Below are 13,177 nucleotides of genomic sequence, written 5' to 3'. Positions count from 1 at the left end.
CCCCCCCCCCCCCCCCGCCCGAGCAGGGAGCCCGATGCGGGACTCGATCCAGGGACTCCGGGATCATGACCTGAGCCAAAGGCAGTCGCTTAACCAACTGAGCCACCCAGGCGCCCTGGTTTGATACATTTATATGTTGCAATATGCTTGCCACCATAGCATTAGCTAACACCTCTATCATGTCACATACTTATCATTTCTTTTTTTTGTGGTGGGAACAATTAAGATCTAGACTCTCAGCAACTTGGAGGTTTATAATACAGTATTGTTGTCCATAATCATTATGCTGTGCATTACATCTCCAGGACTTTTTTTAATCCATGCCTATATATTTTGCTACTGCTTTTTCTAAATGCCTTTCTAGTGGGAAGTCTCAGCAGGAAGCAGATGCACACTCAAACTGGCTACTGTGATGACAGTTTGGTGAAGGGGCGGTGGGGAGGGGGTAAGGATGGTGCAGGAGCTTGGAGCTAGCAGTGCCTGGGCAGAAGCAGAGAAAGAGGAGGGAGCATTTAGTGCCAAGATCTGGAGGGGGTCGCCTCCCAGGACCCACGGTCTAGGGTCTTGGGGCACAGCCATCTGCAGTGAGTTTGTGGGGAGGAACCTGACCGGAAAATACCCTGACTTCACGCTCCTCCATCCCTCTCACCTCCTTCAAGGTGTCCCTTTGCCTGAACCCAACCAGAAGCCAGAAAGCAAGGGAGCCTGTTGGTATGATCCATGATAATGTCCTAGGACACAGAACAAGAGGAGGAGAGAGAATGCCTCAGAAAGCCATACAGAGGTTCTGCAGTGCTGTTCGTCAATCAGACAGAGCTCTGAGGGCAGGGCCAGGCTTCCCCTCTCAGTATAATGCTGGGCACAGAACAGATGTCCCTAAATGCTGAATAAATATTCATGAACCAGAAAGAGACTAATCTTTTAATCGTAAAATATACATAACATAAAATTTTACCATTGTAACCATTTTTTCCAGCTTTATGGAGATATAGTTTACATATAACATGGTGTAAGTTTAAGGTGTACGATGCACTGATTTGATACGTTTATTTATTGCAAAATGATTATCACCATAGCCCTTGTAACCACTTTGAAGTCACAATTCGGTGGTTTTAAGTTGATTCCCCATGTTGTGCAACCATTATCACTATCTAGCTCCAGAACGTTTCCATTACCCCCAAAAGAAAACCTTGCACACGTTAGCAGTCACTCCCCGTTCTCTCCTCCCGTCCAGCCCCGGGCAACCACTACTCCGTTTTCTATCTTTATGGATTTACCTATTCTGAATATCTCATATAAATATAAATGCAGACTGAATTGAGAGGGGGAAGGAAACTTATCCCCTCATCTCTTTCTTCTTTTCCCCCATGAAATTCTGCTTGTGGTTTCAGTCACTTGCATATCAGGCTACTCTGGTAGTAAGAAGGGTGGGTTTTGGAGAAGGAGGACCTGACCTCCCTCTCCCTTTTTCTCGGCTCCTTCTGGGGCCCTGGGAATGATGGGGAAGCTGCTAGCTGATAATGAGACCCCCTCTCCCTTAATGACTCTGGGGGCTGTGGGGATGCCGCAGGCCAGCTCTGCCCTAATTAATTAATAGGGAGCGCTTCCCACAGAGGAATTAGCCTCGATTCTTCCATCTCAGGCTCCTCTTGGCTCATCCCCTGCACAGGCCCCACCTCACAGCAGGGCCAGTCTTCTGGGGCGGCTTGGGGATGCTCCAAGGCTGGCCTGCCCTCATGCTAGAACCAGAGCTTGAGCCACTGGTTAGAGAGGACCTGGGGTGGGCTCAAACTCTGGCCCCACCACTTATTAATGATTTGGGCTGCGACTTAACATCTTTGAGCCCCTTTTACATCTATAAAAGGGAGCCAGCAGACTTTCCCTTCCTGAGAGAATGAGAGAGGGACTCTTGGGGCCAGGGACAGGGTGAGGAGAGTGAGGCACTTGCTGGCGGCGTGAAATGTGAGGGATTGCCTAAACATTGCAGTTAAGAAAAATGATACTGGAATATTATTATTGACTTTGAGAGGTGTTAGATATGCTTATGGCCTTGATGATGGTGACGGTTTCATGGGTGGATACTTATTTCAAAACTCATCAAGTTGTATACATTAAAGACATTCAACTTTTTACATGTCAATTATATGTCAATAAAATGATTAAAAAAAGAAATGAAAAAGGCAATGAGATAGTGACTCTGTGTTTACCTAATTTCAAAACAGCAAAATATATCAGGTTTCCTTTTTTCTTTATGAGTATTCTTTGGAGATATTGTTACGTTATATTTTCCCAATTCAGAGGTAATAAAGATATTCCCCTATAAAAAAAGATAAATAATATTCCAATGTCAATAATTCAGCCCTCCCCCCCCCAAAAATAGTGCAAAAATTCATAGAGAGCAAAACATAAAAAAAGATAACATCAGTAAGAGTGTTGAGCCAAGCCATATGGGAGCCTGAGCAGGAGAAAAAAATCAGGAATTCTGATCCTGTCTTTATTTGGAAAGTTGGTATTTTGTTCGTCGTGAATTTTGCATTCACTTTGGTTTTTTAAAATTTTGTGCTGAAATGTTATTTATCTGAAATACTGAGTTTTGGGCACCACTTTTCTTTTTATTAAGGTAGAGTTCACACCACATAAAATTAACCATTTCAGGGGCGCCTGGGTGGCTCAGTTGGTTAAGAGACTGCCTTCGGCTCAGGTCATGATCCTGGAGTCCCAGGATAGAGTCCCGCATTGGGCTCCCTGCTCGGCAGGGAGTCTGCTTCTCCCTCTGACCCTCCTCCCTCTCACGCTCTCTGTCTCTCATTCTCTCTCTCTCAAATAAATAAATAAAATCTAAAAAAAACCCCAAAAAAACCCCCAAAAGCCAGTTTTACTTTCGTGTGTCTTTGATGAAACAATAAAAACTGTATTTTATTAAACCTCGACTCTCGAGTGCATGTCTTTATTTTTTCTGATTTTAATGGAGTGTTTTTTGATAGACTTCTGTTTTATTGGTTTTTATTTCTTAAAAATTTATTTATTTAGAAAGGGAGAGAGAGTGCAGGGGGAGGGGCAGAGGGAGAGAGAGTCTCAAGCAGACCCCATGCTGAGTGCAGAGCCCAAGACGGGGCTTGATCTCACGACCCCGAGATCATGACCCCGAAATCATGACCTGAGCTGAAACCAAGAGTCGGGGAGCACAAATGATTGCACCACCCAGGCACCCTAAGACTTTTGTTTTAAAGAACACTTTTAGGTTCACAACGAAATGGAGCAGAAGGTGCAGAGATTTCTCATATGCCCTCTGCCCCCCGCACGTGCACAGCCTCCCCATCATCAACATCTCCTCCCAGAGCAGTGCATTCGCTAAAACTGATGAACCCCACAGACACACCATTATCATTCGGAGTCCACAGTTTACATTGGGGATTGTGCTTGGTGTTGTATGTCCTATGGGTTTGGACAAATGTAGAATGACATGTAGTCACCATTATATCCTCAGACAGGGTGATTTCATTCCTCTGTGCTCCACTAATTCTTCCCTCCCTCTCTCTTCCCCCCCACCAAACACTGATCTCACTGACTCTAGTTTTGCCTTTTCCAGAATGTCACGTAGTTGGAATCACACAGTGTGCAGCCTTTTCAGATTGGCTTCTCTTACTTAGTAAGACGCTTTTAAGTTTCCTCTGTGCCTTTTCATGACTTGAGAGCTCATTTCTTTTTAGTGCTGAATAATATTCCATTGTCTGGATGGACCACAGTTTATCCATTTGCCTGCTGAAGGACATCTTGGTTGCTCCTGAGTTTTGGCAATTATAAATAAAGCTGTTATGCCCATCTGTGTGCAGGTTTTCGTGTAAACATAAGCTTTCATCTCCTTTGGTTAAATACCATGGAGTGCCATTACTGGACCGTATGGTAAGATGATGTTTAGTTTTGCAAGAAACTGCCAAACTGTTTACTAAACGGCTGTATCAGATCATGTCTTTTTAATATTCTGTAGGATGAAAAGGAAAGTGCGCATAAAACATTTTTGCTACATGCTGAATTACTATGGTAGCTGTCTCCAGGAAATAAAACAAAACAAAAACACCTGCATCATTGTTTGATTTGCAAGCTGAACCAGCCACTTTTTAAATGGGATACCATTTTTAGATACATAAACCTCAGTTATCCTGAAATGGATAATATTTGACAGACATTCTTCACAAAAGTGAAAGAGAGGGACCTGTCGCTATAAGAAAAGCAACTGATGGTATTTTTTACCAGTGATAATATTCGAACTTTTAAGTGAAAACTAGAATTTTAAAAAACCTGTATTTACCACAGTGATCTTGACAGCTTCCCGATGTTTAAAGGCTTTTCTTTTCTTTCTTTCTCTCTCTTTTTTTAAAAAAGATTTTATTTATTTGAGAGAGAGAGAGAGTGAGTGAGAGAAAGCACAAGCCAGGGGAAAGGCTGAGGGAATAGCAGATTCCCCGCTGAGCAGGGAACTGAGCAGGGATCATGACCTGAGTCGAAGGCAGATGCTTAACCATCTGAGCCACCCAGGTGCCGCTAAAGGCTTTTCTCATGAGATTGGTGGTCATGCTAATAACTGTGACTTTTGGATATTGAATAATGAAATGTGTTCATATTCAGAAAATCTGTGTAACTCAGTGAACTGATATTTTTCAAATGACTAGTGTATCATGTTTCGAAATCATGCATGGGTAAAGGATGCACTCAATGGATTTTAATGTTAATAGGGTAGAAAATGTTCACCGGCAGTCTCAAATCCCACACTGCAACTATCTTTTAAAAAACTAAGACATATTGAGGGGTGCCTGGGTGGTGCAGTCGGTTAAGCGTCTGACTCTTGGTTTCAGCTCAGGTCCTGATCTCAGGGTCCTGAGATTGAGTCCCGCTTTGAGCTCCACACTCTGCACAGAGTCTGCGTAAGACTCTCTTTCCCTCTCCCCCTGCCACTACTCACCCCCCCCCTCTCAAATCAATCAATAAATATTTTTTTAAAAGATTTTATTTATTTATTTGAGAGAGAGAGACACAGGGAGAGAGGGAACACAAGCAGGGGGAGTGGGAGAGGGAGAAGCAGGCTTCCCGCTGAGCAGGGAGCCTGATGCAGGGCTCAATCCCAGGACCCCGGGATCATGCCCTGAGCCGAAGGCAGACGCTTAACGACTGAGCCACCCAGGCGCCCCTCATATAAATCTTAAAAAAAAAACGAAACTAAGGCATACTGAGTTTTGGTATATTCTCAAAGACTAGCCACAAGTGTCTGAAAGGCTGATTAAAATATTCTCCCATTTCCAATTATCTGTCCACGTGAGGTTGAGTTTTCTTCATATACTTTAACCAAAACAACACATCACAACAGATTCAATGCAGAAGATACACTTGATTCTCATTATTCAAGATAGTTTTGTTCTGTAAAGTTGCTGCAAATACTGAATTAGGGAATACTGAGCCACTGCCCTTAAGGAGAAATACGGGGTTAGGTTTCTGCAAGCCTGTGGTCACATTTTTTATAACCAATCATTCACCAGCCAATGCTTAACTCCGTTTTATATGTGTTTCTGTGTAACGACACCTTATTTAACATATACTGTTGGTTCATTAACATTGAATTCACAACCAGCAGCACTGTAACCCATGCCTGAGTGAAGCTCATCTAGCATACTTTTCTCAGTGAGGCACACCACAGCCTTCTTGTGCTAACCAACCCTAGACTGTACTCAGCATTATGCCTGAGGCCATTTTAAACAGCAAAATCAACAAAGAGCACACAAATGCAAAAAACATGGCACTAAACAGACCGTGAAAAGGACATCTTTTACTGCATGGCATCTGAAACGTGAGGGCAGAGGACAGCCCTGTTCAGCGTCAGCTGGGAATGTGCATGCCAGCCAGTTCAAATTTCACATCTCTCTGAGCATGTCTACTGACGGCCACAAAGTGCCAGAAGTATTGATTTTGGGGTTATACAAAAGTTTAAGTGAGTGGGTGAACTCTTAAATATGGAATCCTCACATAATAAAGATCCACTGTATGAGAATTCTGCTTTCTTCCTATTAAGTGAGATATGAAAGCAATTTGCAAAAGTTTAAAACATTGCTTGTCTTCTCAGTTTTTTCTTGTTTTGGAAAATAAAGTTATTTTTCATAGAATATGTTATTTAGATTAACATATAATGAGTTTATTTTTAGGTTAATATGAGTAAGTAAATATTTTAAAAGCTTTCCCAGTCTTAACTTCTAATACAGTAAAGATCAATAAGTATAATCCACAGATGAAAGCTTTTCAGTGTCCCATGATCTTTTTAATCAATAGACACAGTTTCTTTCTTTCTTTCTTTTTTCTTTTAAAGATTTTATTTATTTATTTGAGAGAGAGAGATAGCAAGAGCAGGAACACAAGCAGGGGGAGTGGGAGAAGGAGAAGCAGACTTCCCACCAAGCAGGGAGCCCGATGTGGGGCTCGATCCCAAGGCCTGGGATCATGACCTGAGCCGTAGGCAGATACCCAATGACTGAGCCACCCAGGCGCCCCAGACACAGTTTCTTAGAAGAGTTTCAGATTTACAGAAAAATTGAAAACATGGTACAGAGAGTTCTCATATCCCCCCCCCCAATAATTTCCTCTCTCTTCTATTAGTATGATACATTTATTTCAATTAAGGAGCCAATATTAACACATTATTACTAAAGTCCACACTCTGTGGAAATGTCCTCAGTTTCCCCCCTAACATCGCTTTTCTGTTCTGGGAGCCCCTGTGGGACTAACTTTACAGGAGTCCACTTCTTGGTGTGATGGTGTCTCAGACTTTCCTTGTGTTTGATGGCGTGGCTATTTTGAGGAGTACTAGTCCAGTATATCGTAGGATGCCCCTCTATTGGAATTTGATCTTTTAAAGTCATGATTAGACTGGGCTTTTGAGTTTTGGAGGATCCACTCTAATTGTTAAAGTGTGAAAAAAAAAAAGGGGCACCTGGGTGGCTCAGTTGGTTAAGCGACCACCTCGTGATTTCGGCTTAGGTTGTGATCTCAGGGTCATGATCTCAGGGTTGTGATCTCAGGGTCGTGAGATTGAGCCCCACCTTGAGCTCGGCACTGAGCGTGGATCCTGCTTAAGATTCTCTCTCTTCCTCTGCTTCCCCCCTCATGCTCTCTCAAAAAAAAAAAAAAATTAAAAAAATTGTAAAGGGGTTCTGAGAACCAATCATTTCAGAACTGCTCCGATTTACTTATTATTTACATATTATTTTGTGTAAAAGAGCAAGGGGAGCTCTGTCGTCTTCCCTGCTCAATCCCTGGCTTCTAGCCCACTGTAGACACATACTAAATATTTGTGGAGTGAGTGACTGCAAGAGCTAAGAGCTCTAGGCTCAGGCTAAGAAACGGTGCAGAATCTTAATGCACAGCCAGTGACAGAAAAAGAGAGGGTGGGAGGTTTCAGGGAGGAGTTGCTGGTGTGGCCCACGAGAACCTGACATCTAGGGCAGGGGCTCAACCTTAGCCACACACTGAAATCACTCAGGGAGCATGAAAACACACTGATGCCTGATCCCCACACCCAGGGACACTGATGTGATTGGTCTAGGGTGCCACTTGGGCATCAGAATTTTAAAAAAGTTCCCCTGGTGATTCTAAGGCACAGCTAAGTTTGAGAACCACCTGTTTGGGGGGCGGGAAGTACTGTCAAGGAGGAGAGTCCAGGTAGTATAGAGAAAGAGTTGGAACTGAGGTGGTGCTCCCTGCCTGTGTGACTTTGGGAAAGTTACTGAACCTCTCTGAGTGCCTGTCCCCTCATCAAATGGGGGTAGTGGTATCTACTTCAGTGGGGTGTGTAGATTAACTATAAACAAAAGAGCCTGCCTAGACTAGGAAGTTGCCACCAACAGTTGTTCCTTAACAACACCACCAGTAACAAACGTATACTGATTTTTATGATCTGTGCGGCTGCGCCCTCAGCTCTTGAAAATGGCAGTTAGCTTTCAGGAGAGGAGGGGGAGGTTGAAATCGACCAAATTGATGTCATTTGAGAAGAAACGCAGGATCAACTTTGCCGGGTGTACTCTAAAGACAGCAAAGAATAATATTAATTACAACAGTACAGGAATTATTCGTCTCCCATTTGTACGATGCTTCACGCGGCTCGCAGCATTTCCACACTCAGGCACTTCAATTTTTCTCAGCTTTAATTTTCTGTGGGGTCGGCCAAGTCATCTCCGTTGTTCCAGTAAGGCCAGGCTCAGAGAGGGAGAGGCGCTGGCCCAAGGGCACACAGCGGCCGAAAGGCCAAGGCCCGGCTGTGCACCCGAAGGGAGAAGCGGGGCAGCGGAGCCCACGTGGCTGCCGGGGGCACCTGGAGGCTGGCCCCCGCGTCTGGACCAGACCTCCTCGGGGGGATGCGGGCCCCGGCCCAGCGGTACCAGAGCCAGTCCCGACGCTCTCCGGGGACGTTCGGACCTCTGGGGGCCGGGGGAGGCGCGGGAGGCGGGGGCTCGGAGGCGCGGCTCCAGCACGGGGGCGGAGGCGGGACGCGGGTGAGGCCACCCACCTCGCCCGGCCCAGGATCCCCCACCCTCCCCACCCGCGCCTTGCCCTTCCTCCCACGCGGCGGCAGAGCCTGGGCTCGGCGCGGGGGAGGCGCGGGGCATCCCGGAGGGGATCCCGCCCTCTCCCCCCGGCCGCCCCGCGCCCCCGCACCCACGTGAGCGCAGGGCCAGCCCGGATCCCACCCGCTGCACAGCGCGTCCCGGCTCAGCGCCCGTGCCTCCGCCGTCCGGTCCCCGTGCCAGCGCGGCGCCATCCCTGGCGGGTCCCCGCTGCTCCGGCCGGGCGCTTCGCCGGGCTCCGGCACCTGCATCCGGGCGCAGCGCACAGGCCGAGGCGCGGGCAGGCCGCCCCCGCCACTCCGGGCGCAGGTGAGTGGGGACAGCGCGGCTCCGCTCGGCCACGGGCTCTGGGGTCGGGGCGGGCGGGACCCGAGGCGGGCTTGGCCCACCCTGGGGTCAGGCGGGTGGGGGGCCCCTGCGCCCGCGTTCCCAGCTCTCGGCCGCCTTTGTCTCAGCTGCCCCTCAGCATGGTCGCCGCCGCTCATCAGGTCGCCCTGGTGAGCTTCCTACCACCTTAGCTGTTACCCGAGCTCTCACTGCCCGTCTCCCTCCTCCCCATCCCATCCCTCTGTCCGTGGCCTCAATTCGTGGGCAGGTTTCCATCTCTGCGTGACGCTTCCTCCATTTCCAGGGCTCGGTTCCGCTCCCTATCAGGGTGTTTATTTCTCCAACTCCGGCCAGACCTGATTGTGACCGAGACTTTGGCCACCGCGGAACCGGTGCTGGCTGGGAAGTTGTGTGTGGGGTGGTGGTGGTGTGTGCGAGGGACGCTGAATGTATGAGTGGGCTTGCCTTCCTCAAGAGGTGTGTGGGCTGGATGTTTACATGTGGGAAGGAATTTGAATGTCTGAAGTTTTGTGTCTGGAGTCCCAAGCGGGTGTGTGTGTGTGTGTGTGTGTGTGTGTGTGTGTGTGTGTGTGTGTGGCAACGCTATGGTCCTCTCTGTATGGAGTTTCATTTAGGAAGGGGAATTGTGCAGGGTCTGGAAGGGGTGTGTGGGCTTGTGTGTCTGAAGAGTTCTGTGTGTGTGGCTCTGTGTCTGTGCGGTTGTATTTGTGTCAATTGCACACAAAGGTGTGTGAGGCTGTGTGTTTGAAGGTGTGTGTGATATGTAATGTATGTGATTTCTCTCCTCTCTTTCCTTCCCCTGCTCACTCCTCTGGCTAGCAGAGTGCTGAGATAAAATGTATAGGAAGCATACATTTGCTAACCAAGCTTGCTTCAGTTTTAGGATGTTAGGAGCCCTTCCTTTCTTTCCTTTGGCTCCAAGGGTGGGGTGGCCGGCACATCTCATCACATCTGAGAGTCTGGAGGTTGGGGGAACCAGGTGGGAGACACATCCTCAACTCCTGCAGAGACTGGGGACACTAGAAGGGGCCACTTCCCGAGCAGCAAGCCTCAGAAACAGGGTCAAGAGAATGCCTAGGACCAGGAGAGACTGGAAAAGAGAGAACCCAAGGTTCAATGTTTGTCTCTACCCTCACCTGTGTGTCTGTTGGGTTTCTGCTTTTTATCAACCACAGTTGACATCTATTTTGTGCCCACCAGGCACTGTTCTAAGTGTCATGTGAATTGGGCCATCTAAGCTGCACAGAAAGTGACCAGTTCCGGCAAGGTGGAGGGAGATTTGAAATTAAGAGCTCAGGTATGCTCTTCTGTTAGGCCAGGGGCTAGCAAATTTTGTCAGTAAAGGGCCTGAGAGGTTGTATTGCGACCCATATAATCTCTGTCCCAACACCCCAGCTCAGCTGTTGTAGTATGAAAGTAGCTGTAGACAACACGTAAGAAATGAATGTGGCTCTGTGCCAATAAAACTATTTATAAAAGCAAGCAGTGGGCCGGACTTGGCCATGGGACTATGGTTTGTCCATTCCTGCACTATTATGTGCTACTTCTTGTAAGGAAGGGAAAGGAAGGAGACAAAACTAGTTCTGGACCTTCTGTGCCTAGTTTGGATCTCAGCTGAACATTCCCTTGGGACCCACGGGTAATTCTGTGCTACTGCTTGGTGACTGGGAACATACATTCTGGAGAGAGGGAGGAATTAGGAGTTTCCTGTATAGTTTGTGGTCCCACGTCTGGGATTTTTCACAGCCAGGTGAGAAGCAGCACTATGGTTTCAAAGTGATGGACCCATTTGGAGCAGGACCCCAACTGGGGTTTGGCATTGACAATGGGGGCTTGGGCCTGGAGGAAGCAGGCCCTGAAAAGTTGAGGCAGGTGTCCCATCCTTTGGATATGGGGGGATCAGAAAAGGGCAAGGAAGACAGTGACCCCAGAAAAGTCACTGCACAACCAGTGGTAGAAAAAAAAATTCCAAGGATCTACCTATTGGTGGAACTGAGACGTCTCCCAGATTCCCAGACTCCCAGCCCTGACCTGGGTGAAGTTCAGCACAGGGACAATATTGACTGCCTTCCTCTGGCTTGGAGAGTTTTTTCTAAATCCAGTGTATTTGTCAGGAAACAACACACTCAAAAAGCAGAATTGGAAAGAGCTTAAGTTAAGGACTATTTACAAGGATGTGAGCAAAGTTAAGGGAAACCAGTAAGGTTGATGTAGTAACACTCAGGGACCAGCAAGAGTGGGGGTGGGGGTGGGGGGGGAGGGGAAGGGACCAGGAGGGAGGCAGGGAGGGAGCAGGACAGGGCCAGAGCCTTGGCTGCAACAAAGGATTTTTTAGTTGAAACATATTTGACATATAACATTGTATAAGTTTAAGGTGTGTACCATGTTGTTTTGATACATTTATATATTGTAATATGGTTATCATTGTAGCAATAGCACCTCTATCCGGTCAAGGGAGCCAAGAACACCCAATGGGGAAAGGATAGTCTCTTCAACAGGTGTTGGGAAAACTGAGTAACACATACGGAAAAATGAAATTGGTGATGAGCACTGGGTGTTATACGCAACTATTGAATCATTGAACACTACATCAAAAACTAATGATGTACTATACAGTGGCTAACTGAACATAATAAAAAAAAATGAAGTTGGACCCCTATCTTCCACTACTCAGAAAAATTAACTTGAAATGGATCTGAGCCTTAAACGTAAGTCCTGATACCATAAAACCCCTAGAAGACAAAGTAGGGAAGAATTCTGCTCCTTGACATTGGTCTTGGCAATGATTTTTTGCATGTAACACCAAAAGCATAAACAAAAGCAAAAATAAACAAGTGGGACCATTTCACACTAAAAACCCTCTGCACAGTAAAGGAAACAACAAAATGAAAAGGAACCTACAGAATGGGAGACATTTTTTGTAAACCATGTATCAGATAAGATACATGTAAAGGAAACAACAAAATGAAAAGGAACCTACAGAATGGGAGACATTTTTTGTAAACCATGTATCAGATAAGAGGTTAAAATCCTAAATATATAAAGAACTCCTACAACTCAACAACAACAACAATCTGATTAACAAATGGACAGAGGAACTAAATAGACATTTTTTCAGAGAAGACATCCAAATGGCCAATAGATACAGAGGATTGACAGGAGCTGTGGCCTTAGGCAGAGGAACACAACCACGGCCAAACAGGGGTGTGGCAGGAGGAATGCTCCTCCTATCGGCCGTTCTTCTGCTGCTTCCGGATAGTCAGACCAAAAGGGAGCCAGCAGGCAAGGGATCCTGGGTAATGCCACCCCTGGTGGTCAGCCGTTTGCCCCCCGAGTGAATCTACAGGGTCAAGAGTATTCCCAGGATGCCTGGAATGTGGGCACTGTCACACTTTTTTTTTTTTTTTTTGCTGTGAGATCATTGCAGGCCAGGCTGCCTATCATTCAAGAATAGGATGTCCAGTGCCCAGGGCCCATGATACTTTTAGGGATCCACAGAAATGTTTTAACTTATTATTTTATTTTTTGTTTTCATTTTTTTTTTTAAATCAGAAGAAAGAACTACACTTTTAGATCAAAGAAAATGGTTGAATGTATAAGGTTAGGTGAAAGTCACATAACAGCAACCCAACCATTTTAAAGTGGTGTCAGTGGCATTTAGTGCATTCTCAATGTTGTGCAACCATTCCCTCTATCTAGTTCCAAAATACTATATTCATTTTTATAACAATTCAGTTGTAAAAATATAACTTAATATTTTAATATGTATATGTATATATTTTAATGGAGGAAGGAGTCCACAAAAATAAAAGTTCCTCTGGCCCATGAAAGTCACATTTCCAAGCTGCCTGATACATGTAAGGTGTTTAGTTGATAAAGGATAGGCAGGTTTTTGTTTTTACATACATTTCATTTAATGTGTATTAAAATATAATTTGCATTTCAAGTAATGATCTTTTTTCCATTTAAGATTTATTTATTTATTTATTTATTTATTTGAGAGAGAGAGAATGAGAGACAGATAGCAAGAGAGGGAAGAGGGTCAGAGGGAGAAGCAGACCCCCCCGCTGAGCAGGGAGCCCGATGTGGGACTCGATCCCAGGACTCCAGGATCATGACCTGAGCCGAAGGCAGTCGCTTAACCAACTGAGCCACCCAGGCGCCCCCAAGATATATTTACTTAAATAAATAAATAAGGTTACAGGAATGCGGTCAAATTTAGAGGA

General features: G+C 46.0%; 1 protein-coding gene across 2 annotated transcripts in view; it reads left to right on the top strand.

Moving 5' to 3' along the window:
* The window catches only part of SLC1A6 (solute carrier family 1 member 6), a 42,343-nt gene that overhangs the window by 18,288 nt on the left and 10,878 nt on the right, over positions 1–13,177 (top strand). Inside the window, exon 1 of one of the 2 annotated variants that reach the window (XM_081814244.1) lies at positions 8,811–8,912. The exons of the other annotated variant lie outside the window; for it this stretch is intronic. The gene's annotated coding sequence lies outside the window, so the exon portion shown is untranslated. Of the gene's footprint in view, positions 1–8,810; positions 8,913–13,177 lie in introns of those variants that run through there. 2 annotated transcript variants of the gene reach the window in all.

Source organism: Leptonychotes weddellii, chromosome 1, assembly GCF_054177405.1.
Source record: "Leptonychotes weddellii isolate Sample4059 chromosome 1, ASM5417740v2, whole genome shotgun sequence".
NCBI lineage: Eukaryota > Metazoa > Chordata > Mammalia > Carnivora > Phocidae > Leptonychotes > Leptonychotes weddellii.
Note: the sequence above shows the minus strand (reverse complement) of the source record. Positions and strands in the feature narration are given on the sequence as shown.